Below are 12,696 nucleotides of genomic sequence, written 5' to 3'. Positions count from 1 at the left end.
TAAATATGTTACCATTCTTACTATTTGAACAGGACTTTTAACAAAATTGATCCTTACGATATATTATCAGTGGTTCCACTTCAAGTTTTTTCAATCCCTACAAGGCTGGTGGAAAATCCCTAAAGATCCCTATTTTTAATACCAAATTCACTAAAAGTTTCACCATTTTCTGACTTCTTACAAGTAAACAACCAAGTTACAAGTTACAAGTAAAGATGCAGAGAAAAGACGAAAAAATGTAAAACAAGGCGGATATTTTGTCTGTATCAAAACAAGGCGTCTTCAGCTTCTGTCCGCTTCTGTCCGCAGTCTCGCTTGTTGTTTTTTTTTCATTTAGTTTTTTTTCTCTGTTGGTTTTTTTTCATGGCTGGCCAGTTCGGCCAGTTCGGTTTTTTGGTTGCATCTTCCACATCCTCACATTTTTAATTTTTATTTTACAGCTTTCTCTACTTTTCTTACATTCTCTTATTCTCATTTGATGTATCACTCAAATACTTCTTGTACAAACTTTCATCTTTCCTGCCAAGCTTAAAGCTTTTTCACTATTATTACTAGCTGTATTTCTGACGTTTCTCCTCATCCTTGGGACGGGTCACTCTATATTTACTGTTTGTTACAATATTACCGAAGTCGAATTTGTTATTCCAGTGTATTTACAGATAGAAAATGGATTAGTGCAATTTCCACCTGCTCAAAGATGAGCGTTATCATTGGGGTACAAGGGGGACGAGTTCCCAATTAATCCTGTAATTTCTGTTCATTTTGAGTTGGATTTGAGTATCATTTTTATTTTTAGTACAATATAAGTTCATTATTCGTTTCATTTCTTTTAAGTCTAAAATGTGTTTTTTTTAGCTTTTAGATCATTGTTCATTATAATTTTGTTTTTTGCTCTGATCATGACAAAGCTTCACTCTTTACTCTTGTTATAAAAGCTTGTTTTTTTAATTAAATTTGTCTATTAAAGAAGAAAGAAGAAAACATATAAATATATAAACCTGTTCAAAGGCTTTTCGTGGATTCGCAGTGCCACCTATTTCATACTGAAAAGTCAATCTTATGTATATATTTTTCTTCTATTATGAGCAATTTCCAAAAGCTTATTTTGACTTGCTTTGTAAAGGTGCTATATGCATAAATTATCCAGCGCCAATTGCCGAATAAAGGGAAACAAGACTTTTTAACTCTCAGCATTCAGTCTTTTTGAAAGTCTGATTAAAACACCAGCCTCGTTTGAATTTAAATTATCTCCCAAAACATGATTCAAATAATGAAATCACAAAGCATCCAGAACAATAGTCATCAAAAATACAAAATAAAACAGCATGCATCCGAAATACTAACAAAATTTACTGATCTTTGAGGAGGCTGAAATTACACTAATCCATTTTTGAGCCATAAATATACTATAATAATAAACTCAACCATGATAACATTGTAACAAACAGTAAATATAGAGTAAATATAGAGTGACCCGTCCTAGGGACTGGTTTGGGAGTATTTCTTTTCTTTAGGCCATATAAATTTCATGTATATAATGTCATTGCAACTTGGAATGTTACAACGTTAAGAAACGTTAAGAAACGCTAAGAAACGTTAAGAAACAACTATTGTATTGATATTTTGACTCAAGTCCATAATTTTTCAAATGTACTTGTTGGGAGTTTCAGATAATCACATCCCAAGGACAGAAAACACGAAATTAGATGATATAGAATTTATTTACTCAGGCTGGGATGGGATGGGCTGGGATCAGGCTGTGATTTACTCAGGAAGGATGGGATGCACAGGTAAATAGTTGGGCTAATGATGAATAAGGAAGCTTCAGTCTTGCTGGGGCTGGGAAGGTATTAATGATAGAAAGCATGTTGCTCGTTTTCAAAAATAAAGTGCAAGATATCAGTCATAATAGATTATACCCCTGTAGAATAGACTGAAAACGAATTTTATTACAAAAGTCTTCTTTAGTGACGAAACTGAAAAATAAAATCATTTACAGAAAAATAAAATACAGAAATATTGAGTTTTTTACACTTAATATCATTAAATATCAAATGTTCAGTTTATTTTTATTAGTTTTCTTTCTAAGGACATTTCAAGGCACAAATAATTCTCGATAAAACGCAAATGACTCAATAGGCTTTAGGCTTTTACGGTTAGTGGAGGGGGAATGGGGCTTTAGCAAACCTCCTGCTTGTCATGATTTTTTTTCGTTTCAAGTTTGAATTGAATATTCAGTTTAATCTTTATTCGTTTTAAGATTTATTTATTAATTTATATTAGTACCGGTTTTCTGTTTATTTTGTACGATTGATTATTGTTTTTCTCTTCGCTTTGGGTTTCGTTTATTCTTTAATATTAATTGCTGGTCATTTTGAGTTTGAATTATTACAGCAATTTATTTCTACTCGTCTTAAGTTTAATACGGCTCTCTTCTTTTTTTCTGAAAAACTTCTTTTTTCAAAAGTTTTTTTAAAAAAACTTTTAAAAAGTTTTTAAAAAAAGTTTTTTCAAAGTTTGGCATAGAAGGATAAGACTTTCATAAAAGCTTGTTCAAAATATATGAAAATGAGGACTAAAAGGGTCTGGAGACTCAAGCAATTCTCAATTATTAATCTATGGGTGAAAATTTGGTCAACGCGTTTCCTACCCTTTCCAAAATCAAATGTTCTTCCACTAAAGCTTTATCTACAGCATCTTTAAGTTTAAGAATTGTCGTCTGGCTAAGTAATTTACTTCCTATAGCTATTAACTGCAAGTTTAAGTGTCATATGTGGCAAAGAGTTTGAAAATTCAACGCAAGACGTTAGATCATGTTTAAATAATGGGAAGCTAGATTGATACAGGTTAGATTAGATTTTAGATTAGATAAGGGTTTATTCCAAAAACAACACAACACAAAAAAAAAAAAAAAATGACCTTCCATAAGCTAACGCTTGTTCGGAAGTATTTACCCTCTTAAAATTAACACTATAATAACATACTAGAGAGAAAAAAAAGAGAAAAAGAAGAGAGAAAGAAAAAAGAAAGAAAAGAAGAAAAAATGAAAATCCTACACTCACTCGGCTCCTGGTCACAATAACCAATTATCAATACTTCACATCACATACTCCAAAAATGGATGGGAGTGGGAGTGAAAAAGGTGGTGGGAGTGTTTTGGATCACATGCTAATTTGAATCTCTTGCAACAATTGACCTAAATACTGCTTTTGAAAATATCTGTTGGTGATTTTTTTTAGAACTTAATCTGTTGGAGATTTTGATACCTTTTTGTTTGAGTAGATCAATATTTAAAAGATCTAAAGCCGAACTGGCCAGCCATGACATAAAAAATATAAATACGACAAACAGGTCTATGGCCAGTAAATGAAAACGAAGAAAAAAAAAAACGAATATTTGACCCGTATCAAACAAGTCGTCTTCAGCGTAGAAAAAAAAAAAAAACTAAAACTAAAAAATGTACATAAAACTAAAATGGACTCACCTAAAAATATAATATACAATTGCTTAAAATTAACAATTTGGAGCTACCTTTGTGAAGCCACCTCACAGAAGTAACTGGATTGAACCTTCTAAAATAACAAATGAACAAGGAATAAGTTATTGCGACATAATTTTATGCAAAGCTTTTGACACTGTTATTCGCTTAGGTTTATTACTTGAACTAACCCCTGGGACATTTTGCAAAAAAAAATTTTTATTTTTAAATATGGGTTTCTTTTTTAAAATAGTCTCATAAATAGGATCAATATTTATATTCCTAGTGTCTCTATTAATTGATAAACCTACAAAAATATGTTTTTTTAATCCTATTGCTTCAAGAGCCCATTGCGTGAAACCTTTATCGTTGGAAAGGGCTGTTGCCTCTTTGAACTGCACAAAATGGTCCGAATTAAAAAAAAATGTATGTTCTGCTAAGGTTGAGGTGAAACTGTCTGGAGGTTTTGTAAAATTTAGAGCATTATTTATTGAATTTAGGTGCTCAATAAATCTTTCTATGAATTGCTGGTGTGTTGGACCGATTTAAAATTTCCCACAAGAACAAGGGATGCTATAAATTTCACTTGACAAAAAATTACGCTTCATATCATTTCTAGCATTTAGATAGTTACTCAATCGTCTGGTTCATTTAAGACAAGTTGAAATATTATGTTTCAGTAAAGTTCTTTTGATTTTCTCCCCAAGAATTGGTATGTAAGGCAATGAAATGTTTCTATTGGCAAATGTGGGGTCCAAAAGTTGAGAACTTTCGTTTTTATTACCTTTTCCATGCTTAATCTGCCTTTTCTGTATTATTTCATTTACAAATTTTATAGGATATCCGTTACAAAATAAAATATCTCTCAAAAACAATAGTTCGCTATGAATATACTCCGGGGAACAAATTTTTAAAACTATCTACTAATGAAAACAAAAAAAAATTTTTTAAACACGAAAAACGGGTTTTAATTTTCTAACAAGCAGTGAACTACAAAACAATTAATTATGCACAAAAGCTCCGAATATTTCGGCCCCACATCCGGGAGCCTTTCTCAACGGAAAAAAAAAAAAAAATAAATAAAGCAAAAAAAAAAAAACTTAAATTACATTACAATAAAACATACTAAACACATAAAGAGAACAAAAAGCAAAAACGAAAGAAAAATATAAATAAATAAGAACAAAACTCACATATTAATTAAACACTTCCATGCACTGAATGTCTTTCAACTGGCCTCCTCTCAGTATATAAATGGAAATATATTAAATAAACACTTCCCTGTACTGAATGTCTATATTGATTCTACTCGCCTCCTCCCAGTATATAAATTGAAATATATTAATTAAACAATTCCATGCACTGAATGTATTTCAACTGGCCTCCTCTCAGTATATAAATGGAAATATATTAAATAAACACTTCCATGTACTGAATGTCTATAATGATTCTACTCGCCTCCTCCCAGTATATAAATTGAAATATATTATTTAAACACTTCAATGCACTGAATGTCTTTCAACTGGCCTCCTCTCAGTATATAAATGGAAATATATTAAATAAACACTTCCATGTACTGAATGTCTATATTGATTCTACTCGACTCCCCCCAGTATATAAATTGAAATATATTAATTAAACACTTCCATGCACTGAATGTCTTTCAACTGGCCTCCTCTCAGTATATAAATGGAAATATATTAAATAAACACTTCCATGTACTGAATGTCTATATTGATTCTACTCGCCTCCTCCCAGTATATAAATTCTGGGATTTATATACTGGGAGGAGGCGAGTAGAATCAATATAGACATTCAGTACATGGAAGTGTTTATTTAATATATTTCCATTTATATACTGAGAGGAGGCCAGTTGAAAGACATTCAGTGCATGGAAGTGTTTAATTAATATATTTCAATTTATATACTGGGAGGAGGCAAGTAGAATCTATATAGACATACAGTACATGGAATAGTATTTTTAATATATTTAAATTTATATAGTGAGAGGAGTCAATTTGAAAGACATTCAGTGCATGTAAGTTTTTAATTAATATATTTCAATTTATATACTGGGAGGAGGCGAGTAGAATCAATATAGACATTCAGTACATGGAAGTGTTTATTTAATATATTTCCATTTATATACTGAGAGGAGGCCAGTTGAAAGACATTCAGTGCATGGAAGTGTTTAATTAATATCTTTCAATTTATATAATGTGATGATTCTATTAGAATCAATATAGACATTCAGTACATGGAAGTGTTTATTTAATATATTTACATTTATATACTGAGAGGAGGCCAGTTGAAAGACATTCAGTGCATGGAAGTGTTTAATTAATATGTGAGTTTTGTTCTTATTTATTTATATTTTTCTTTCGTTTTTGCTTTTTGTTCTCTTTATGTGTTTAGTATGTTTTATTGTAATGTAATTTAAGTTGTTTTTTTTGCTTTATTTATTTTTTTTTTCCGTTGAGAAAGGCTCCCGGATGTGGGGCCGAAATATTCGGAGCTTTTGTGCATAATTAATTGTTTTGTAGTTCACTGCTTGTTAGAAAATTAAAACCCGTTTTTCGTGTTTAAAAAAATTTTTTTGTTTTTAATGGAAAAGCAGTGTGGTCTAAGAAATTATTTATATCTACTAATGATTTGACAGTTCCTTTTCTACTGAAATTTAGTGAGATGAAAGAAATTCTAAATACCTGCTATTATGAGATGGTTTTCTATAAATTCTAAAAAGTAAACCATTATCACTCTTTATTAATAAAACATCTAAAGAGGGGAGCATATCTTGTTTTTCTAACTCTAGAGTAAATTTAATATTTTTGTCAAACCTGTTTAAATGGTCAAAGAACAAATTTAAGGAATGCAAGAAAGAATCAACCGAATCCAAAAATAAATTAGCCAGTATTAGACTTAATGGAGTGCCTATGGCTAAACCGAAGACTTGTTGATAAAATTCTACTCTAAAACGAAATAAAAGGAATACTTGTTTACCAACGAACAAGTTTTTCGTTGGTAAACAAGTATTGCTTTTATTTTGTTTTAGAGGAGAATCTTATCAACAAGTCTTCGGTTTAGCTATAGGCGCACCTTTAACTCCAATCCCGGCTAATTTATTTTTGGATTCGATAGAAATGTCCACTATTCAGTGTTTTCGTCTGTCTCCTTGTTTCTGGGGTAGGTTTATGGACGATGTTTTATGCTTTTGGGAGCATGGATTGGATTTCTTAAATTTGTTGCTTGACCATTTAAACAGGTTTGACAAAAATATTAAATTAACTCTAGAGTTAGAAAAACAAGATAGGCCACCCTTTTTAGATATTTTATTAATAAAGTGTGATAATGGTTTACTTTTTCAATTTATAGAAAACCAAGTCATAATGACAGGTATTTAAATTTTCGTTAATCTCACCCATTTCAAACAGTTCGTGGTAACGAACTGTAAGTAAGGAGCGACCGGGCTCAATAGTAACCGAAACTCTAAAAAACGGAATTTTGATACCAATAGATACATCAAAAGAATCAGATGTCAATTCTAATTTCAAATATATAAGTTTTATCAAGTTTAATCTTACCCATCAAAAGTTAGGCGCCTGAGAAAATTTGGCTGATTTTCGAGAAAAGGGGGAAAGACCCCCTAAAAAATATAGAAACTCAATGAAAATCACACCATCATATTCAATGCATCAGAAAACCCTACTGTAGAGGTTTCAAGCTCCTATCTACAAAAATGTGGAATTTTGCATTTTTTGCCAAAAGAAAGATCACGGGTGCGTGTTTATTTGTTTGTTTGTTTTTTTCTTTTTCCCAGGGGTGATCGTATTGACCCAGTGGTCCTAGAACATTGTAGGAGGGCTCATTGGAAAGGAAATTAAAAGTTCTAGTGCCCTTTTTAAGTGATCCAAAAAAATTGGAGGGCAAATTGGCCCCCTCCCACGCTCATTTTTTTCCCAAAGTCACCCAATAAAAATTTTGAGATAGCTATTTTGTTCAGCATAGTCGAAAATTTAATAGATATGTCTTTTACGATGACTTAATTCCCCACAGTTCCCAGGGGAATGGCTGCAAGTTATGAACTTTGCCCATTGCTTACATATTGTATAGGTTATTGGGAAGTATACAGACATTTTCAGGAAGAATTTTTTCTGGTAGGGGGGGGGGGGTGAAAGAGGGGTTTACTTGGGAGAATCTTTCCGTGGAGGATGTTTCTTTGGGGTAAGGGACATTTCTATGAAGAGGATGCCGGATTTCCAAGCATTATTTAAACTACGATCAGAAATTAAATTTAAAAAAACAAGTTTTTTCAACTGAAAGTAAGAAGCAACATTAGAACTTAAAATGAACAGAAATTATTACGTATATGAGGGGGGTTTCCCCCAAGTCAATACCTCGTTCTTTAAGCCAAAGATTTTTTATTACTTTCATAAGAGATATTTATTCTAATTAACGGCCTTTTTGATTAAGCGGTCATTTTTAAAGAATCGGAACAAAAGTCGAACTTTAGCTTAAAGAGCAAGGTATTGATTAGGGGGCGAACCCCCTAATATACGTATTAAAAATATATGAATATAGAAGTTCGTTACGTAAGTTATTTCATAAGTTACGTATATTTATTACTAATAAAAACGTTCGTAAGTAAAATTAAACAAGTTTCGAGAAAGCCATTTAACCAAATAAAATTAAATTAATATGCAAATTTTGTTTTAATTATTCATGTATTGTGAACCAAGATCAAAACATTAATTAATGCAAGAATTTTCAAAAATTAAATAAAAAAAACAAGTTTTTTTAACTGCAAGTAAGGAGCGATATTAAAACATAAAACGCACAAAAATTATTCCGTATATGGAAGGGGCTGTCCCCTCCTCAGCGCCGCGCTCTTTACGCTAAAGTTTGACTCAGTCTCAAAACTTTATTTTTTAAAACAAAAAAAAACTTTAGCGAAAAGCGCGATGCGTTGAGGAGGGGACAGCCCCTTTCATATACGGAATAATTTCTGTTCGTTTTAAGTTTTAATGTCGCTCCTTACTTTCAGTTTAAAAAACTTGTTTTTTTTATTTAATTCAGTAAAAAACAAAGGAACAGTCATATTATTAGTTGATAAAGTTTTTAAAATTTGTTCCCCGGAGTATATTGATAGCGAACTATTGTTTTTGAGAGATATTTTATTTTGTAACGGATATCCTATAAAATTTGTAAATGAAATAATACAGAAAAGGTAGATTAAGCATGGAAAAGGTAATAAAAACGAATGTTCTCAACTTTCGGACGCCACAATTTCTAATAGATACATTTCATTACCTTACACACCGATTCTCGGGGAGAAAGATTTATTGAGCACCGAAATTCAATAGATAATGCTCGCTAATTTACAAAACCTCCAGACAGTTTCACTTCAGCCTTAGCAGAAGATACATTTTTTAATTTGGACCATTTTGTGCAGCTCGAGGAGGCAATAGCCATTTCCAATGATAAAGGTTTCACGCAAAGGGCTCTTGAAGGATTAGGATTAAAAAACATATTTTTTAAGTTTATCAATTAATAGAGATACTGGGAATATAAATATTGATCCTATTTATGATACTTTTCTAAAAAAAGGAACCCATGTTTAAAAATAAAAATAAAGTATTGCAAAATGTCCCAGGGGTTAGTTCAAGTAATAAACCTAAGCGAATAGCAGCATCAAAAGCTTTGCATAAAATTATGTCGCAATAACTTATTCCTTGTTAATTTGTTATTTTAGAAGGTTAAATCCAGTTGCTTCTGTTAGGGGGTTTCACGAGGGTAGCTCCAAATTGTAAATTTTAATCAATTGTATATTATATTTTTAAGGTGAGTCTATTTTAGTTTTATGAACATTTTTTTGGTTTTAGTTTTATTCTTTGTCTACGCTGAAGACGCCTTTTCTGATACGGGCGAAATATTCGGTTTTTTTTTTCTTCGTTTTCATTTACTGGCCATAGACCCGTTTGTCATATTTGTACTTTTTTAGATCAATTAGCTCTCCTTTTGGTAAGAGATTTGAAACAGAATATGATCCAAATTGTTTCTACTACCTGTATTTTTTTTTATCACCCATACGGGGCTGTACAAGTCAAAAAGTGCGTATGACACCTGTAAAATAGCTTTAAGTTAGGTGTTGTTTTCTTAGAACGGCAGTGTGGTCTAAGAAAATAACACCTAATTTAAAGGTGTTACGTCAAAAATACGTCGTATATATGGGGAAATGAGACCAACCCAGTAAACATCTATAAACTCAACATTTGGTTGGCAACTAGAAGACACGGAATGCTTTGCCACTTCCATTGGAAATTTGTTTTACATTTGGGCAAGATTAAAGAAGAAAATTTACATCTACAACTTTAAATGAACTTTGTCAATGAACTCTCATTGAAAATAATCCGGAAAAATCCAGAAGTGAATAATCTGGAAGTTCATTATTTTGTGAATGACCCAATAAGTTATTTATTTTGTTGTATATAAATATGCTAGTTTCAATTTTATTATTTAAGTATTTCTACTGAAGACGGTCGCTGTATATGTGATTGAAATATCTGGACTTTTGTACCTGTTTTTTTACTGTCTAAATAAATGGATTTATCCCCATTTCAAAGTTTATTTGTTTGTAAAATAGCCCCTTCTAAGCATGGGGCACGAACATCTAGTACCCAGGCAGGATATTTATTCAACATTTGAGTTCCCTGGAGCCTACCTGAAGAACTTTGCTTGGGTGCCAAATGTTTGTACATCATGATTAGGAAACAGGGCATGGTACACGAACGTCTAGCACCTAAAATATGCGTTGATGCACCGTGAAATAAAACAGCTATTGTGCTAGACACTTTACACAGAGGGATTAATATGTACACACACTGGCTCTTAAAAAATATTACTGAATCAGCAATTCAGCGTGAGTTTTCTTCAACTTGTAAATCCAAGCTGTCAAACTCTAGATATCTTAGATATATTGAAACTAAATTAAAAACAACCGTTTTTGTAATTAAAAGAAGAGTGACAGTAAAACTTCAAAAAATTAGAAACTACCCTTTATATGAGGGACATTCACCCCCTCAAGTGATCGTTTTTTATTATCAACTTCATTTTTTTTTCTCCAAGCTTCAAGACATAAGGCTTTAGGTCATAGTAGTTATTAGAAAATGGCTTATTAATTCACATTTGCACCGAACAATCCATTCAAATGTATTTTGTAAGTTTTTTAAGAAGTAATCAATAAACAAAACACTTGCAAACTTCCTACCAGCTAAAGTTGTCAGTAGGGAGTCAGGTATTACTTGTTACAGAAGTATGCCCTATTGCCAGATAAGAAAGGTACTATTTGGTACTTTAAAAGTACCTTTCTTAACTGGAAATGTTGTGAAATGCGCATGCGCACTGAATTCTAACGGTACAATGGTATTCATCCAATAGAGGGGACAGGATTTCTGAGAAATTGATTTGTAGAATCGGCAGGGAATTCTATCATGAGGGGATTTCATTTTTAAATATGGCTTCTCAGGTCTTTAAGTCTGACAGATAAATTAATATTCTATTTTTAAATATGGCTTCTCCGGTCTTTAAGTCTGAGAGATAACCTGAATATATTTTACGCGGGAAATGGTTTCTTGAGAATTCCAAATGTAACAGCGCAGGGAAGCTGAAACAAAGGAACACTCAGAAATTACTTTTAGGGGATTATTTGGGAGAAACAGTTTGAGACATTTTAGGGATTTTCTGGGCGAAAAAGTTTGAGACATTTTAGAAGATGATTTGGGGTGACACTCTGTGGTCGTTACAATACACAAGTTCCATTTGAATAGTGTTGTAAGGTCCCCTACCCCAACCCCAAAGGGCCCCAAGGCCCCCCAAAGGGCGCCCTTCCCCCTGGGCCCCTCCCCCCAGGCCCTCAGAAGGCCCCCTCCCCCGAGCCCCCAAAAGGGCCCCTCTCCCCCCGGTCCCCCCAAAGGACCCCTCCCCCTCCCGGGCCCCCAGATAGCCCCAATCCCTAGTTTAGAGTTTTAGTTTGATATTAGCTTACAGTTTTAGTTAAACTTATAGTTTAGTTTAGTTGTAGTTAAGAGTCTAGAGTTTCAAGTTAGACTCTCAGTACTTAAGAGTTTTAGTTAGAGTTATAGTTTAGTTTAGTTGTAGTTGTGTTTTTTGACTTATAGTTTAGTTTTAGCTAAACTTTTTAGTTTTAAATTTTAGCCAAGAGTCTTAGCTTAGAGTATTGCGTTGCACTTTTAGTTTAGTTTAGTATTAGTTAAGAGTTTTAGTTTAGAGTTGTAGTTTAGTTTAAGTCAAGAGTTTTAGTTTAGAGTTGTAGTTAGAGTTTCAGCTTGAGTTATAGTGTAGTTTAAGTTTAAGTAAGAGTTTTAGGTTAGAGTTCTGAGTCTTAAATTATAATTTCAGTAGAATTCACATTTTAGTATAATTTTTTTTAACAGTTTTGGTTCATATTTATATCTTATTTTTAGGTAAGAGTTTTAGTTTAGAGTTTAAGTTTGTTTTTATATTACAGTTTTTGTTAGAGTTATAGTAGTTAAGAGTTTAGAGTTTTAGTTTAGAGTCTTAGCTTAGAGTTTTAGTTAGAGTTATAGTTTGGTTTAGTTTTAGTAAAGAGTTTTTGTTACAGTTTAGAGTATTAGCTTAGAGTTTTAGTTAGAGTTTAGAGTTTTAGTTTAGAGTCTTAGCTTAGAGTTTTAGTTCTATTTATAGTTTATTTTAGTTTCAGTTTAGACTTTCGAGTTTTAATTTAGAGTTTTAACCAAAAGTTTTTGTTGGATTTATATTTTAGTTTAGTTTTAGTTAAGATCTTCAGTCTATAACTATAAATTTATGTCACTTAATAGTTTTAGTTTGGAATTTATTGTTCTAGTTTGCATGTTCACTTTCGAGTTAAAGTTAGAGTTATAGTTTTAGTTTAGTTTCAGTTAAGATTTTTAGTTTAGATATTGGAATTTCAGTTTTAAGTCTTAGCTTAGAGTTTTATTTAGATTTATAGTTTAGTTTAGTTTTAACTCAGAGTTTCAGTTTAGATTCTTAGCTTAGAGTTTTAGTTAGAATTATAGTTTAGTTAAGTTTTAGTTAAGAATTTTAGTTTAGAGGTGTTGTTTAGTTTTAGATAAGAGTTTTAGTTTAGAGCTCAGTTTTCGTTGCACTTTTAGTTCAGTTTAGTATTAGTTAAGAGTTTTAGTTTAGAATTGTAGTTTAGT

The sequence above is a fragment of the Artemia sp. Qi Xiang Cuo genome, chromosome 7 (genome assembly GCF_049724085.1).
Source record: "Artemia sp. Qi Xiang Cuo chromosome 7, ASM4972408v1, whole genome shotgun sequence".
NCBI classification, from domain to species: domain Eukaryota; kingdom Metazoa; phylum Arthropoda; class Branchiopoda; order Anostraca; family Artemiidae; genus Artemia; species Artemia sp. Qi Xiang Cuo.
The sequence above is the reverse complement of the archived record's forward strand: the minus strand, read 5'-3'. Positions refer to the sequence as shown.